The sequence below is a fragment of the Penaeus japonicus genome, unplaced genomic scaffold, assembly GCF_977035675.1.
Source record: "Penaeus japonicus unplaced genomic scaffold, GWHDUDI00000001_assembly GWHDUDI00000021, whole genome shotgun sequence".
In the NCBI taxonomy this organism is placed as follows: domain Eukaryota; kingdom Metazoa; phylum Arthropoda; class Malacostraca; order Decapoda; family Penaeidae; genus Penaeus; species Penaeus japonicus.
In genome coordinates this window covers 10,991,265-10,993,764 of record NW_028234423.1, presented here as the reverse complement: position 1 = coordinate 10,993,764, position 2,500 = coordinate 10,991,265, and the positions used below count along the sequence as shown (strand labels likewise).

Genomic DNA, 2,500 nt, shown 5'->3' with positions numbered 1-2,500 from the left:
ACAGCCTAAACCAGCATTATATGATGGATTTATGGATAAATATTGTTTGGGCTAGTCTATGAAACACAGAGGGTGGAGAAAACCCTTTCTCCGTCCCTCTAATTTTCAGCTGGTGATGCTAGTGTCGTAGAATGCCCATCCTGACAACCAGTTAGGTTGTCATGCGCACCGCCCCGTCCGCAATGGGTTAAGAAAAAAAAAAAAATTTTGTTAAAAAGGAAGAAAGATGGAAATCATAAATGAAACATTAAATAGAGAAGAAAATAAAGTTATGCAAACCAAGCAGGGTATACCATTGGAAACAAACCCTCAGAGGTACTCCAAATACTTCTATTTCTACCTCTATAACTACAATTAGTTATTCATACATCTGTTAGAAAAGACTAATCATTTTCATTTCTGACATCCCATCACAATATGCATAAGTGACTGACTTCTATTGAAATCATATTGTTCTATTAACCTATAAATGCCACATCTTAATTGATCACAAGGTTAATAAAACTTCATAAACCAATGGTAATGTCTCATGTTTGTGTGTTTTTTACATAATGTTCAATTTCCCTGAACCATAAAGTGTTCTGTGAATATGATTTATAAATAACATAGGTAATTTAAATAATAAAATCAGACACAAGTTTAAGACTTTAAAAAAATCCAAATCCCTGGCATTACTTTTCTCAAAATCAAACATTACCACAGACTATGAACCAATCATATCAATCATCAATTACATCAATTTTCAACACTTTGTTTGAATAATCCTGTGCAGTCATGTGCCACATAATATCCATTCTGACCACATATGCATTCACTGCCCCATATGGTTCCATGCACATGTGGAAACTTTTATATAAAGTCCTAATGACACAGTCCATTTGAAACTCTTCATAGCAGAGCCCTGAGTGCTCTGAGGGGTAACCTTAAATTACAGAGTGTAAACATTATCTAGGGTTGAAATTCCAACAACTTTCCTTGGTATGAGGGACTGCTTTTTATCTATGCATCAACATATTAATCAATTTTCCTATAGAAAATGTTTGCATGATTTTGGTTAATACTGGAATAAGAGCTTGGAAAGGTGAGTGACTCTAGAAGAGAGCAAGAAACTGCAGGATCTGCAGAAGCATAGCATGTGGGCAGAAAACATTAGCTAAAGGTCACTATGTATTGTCTCTCAGTATCTACATTGGAGGAAAATATAGTTACTGCCATACCTTTCAAAAGGCCTACTTTTTTCTCTTTGTTATTGGTATGACATTCCAGCATTGATTTTAAGATAAACAATAAATAAAAAATAAAAAAGAAAAGAAAAGAAACCACAAAGAATAATTTACCTCATTGCTAAGCTATTACATTTGAAAAGTCACACAACTTTAACTGCTTTTTTTCCTTTTTTTTTAGCATTCGGTACATCATGTTCTTTGGGGCATCACATATTACCAATCATAATACACCTATGTTACTGGCTTATGTATGTACTGTGCTGTGCTTTCTATCATTATTGCAATATAAATTTTACCTACATGCAAATTTAAAGTTTACTGTATAAAATTCTATGCAATGACTTGTAGGAAGTAGTAATATTCATCTTGCATCTTTTCAGTGGTTTAGTGTAATTTCTGTTTCTTTTCCATTTTAAACAATTACTGTGAAATACATCATGTTAGTAGCAGCAAGATGTAGAGGATAAGATTCCAATGGCTATTTATTAAAAAGGGTACACTACAGTATCATAGTTCACTTTGCAGGTATCTAAATCACTTGGCATCACTTGACATATCATGATTGTTAAATGGCACACGACTATATCAAAACATTGAAGACACATAAATTCTGCACTAATGCTTGCAATACAGTAAAAATGCTTTAACCCATTGCATACGGGTGTCATGACATACATGTCAGCACCGTTTAGGCCTAAAAGATGGGAGTTAATGCATACATGACGCGACATCAGGATCTGCTCACAGCTGAAGCGTGCACACAGTCATGAAGTATTATGGCAGTAACGGTGCTAGCTCTAGAGCTACAGGGTTCCAAAGACAGCCTAAACCAGCATTATATGATGGATTTATGGAAAAACATTGTTTGGGCTAGTCTGCGCACGAAGGGTGGAGAAAACCCTTTCCCTGTCCCTCTAATTTTCAGCTGGTGATGCTAGTGTCGTAAAACGCCTGGCCTGGCGACCAATTAGGTCGTTAGGTGCCTTGTCCGCAATGGGTTAATAAGTTGAAGAAAACACATCATAATCTTGCTTGAAGTGCTAATCATCATGATTGTAGAAATAATAAAAAATAAATGCCAATGAATTGCAACTGATATTGATTTGTTTCTTTAGCTGACTGAAATTCCACACTGATTGAATATACATAATTTAATCATTTATCACAGAACAAAGATAATTAATTTCTCATATACACTGTTTTATCTTAATGTCTGATATGAAAATTGGCTTTCAATAATCGCCAATATCATCATCAGCAGCTGTGCATGCATC

General features: G+C 34.7%; 1 protein-coding gene across 5 annotated transcripts in view; it reads right to left on the bottom strand.

Annotated features, from left to right (window-relative positions):
- LOC122252159 (uncharacterized) overlaps nt 1-2,500 on the bottom strand; it is a 27,808-nt gene that overhangs the window by 23,877 nt on the left and 1,431 nt on the right. The window lies entirely within an intron of this gene.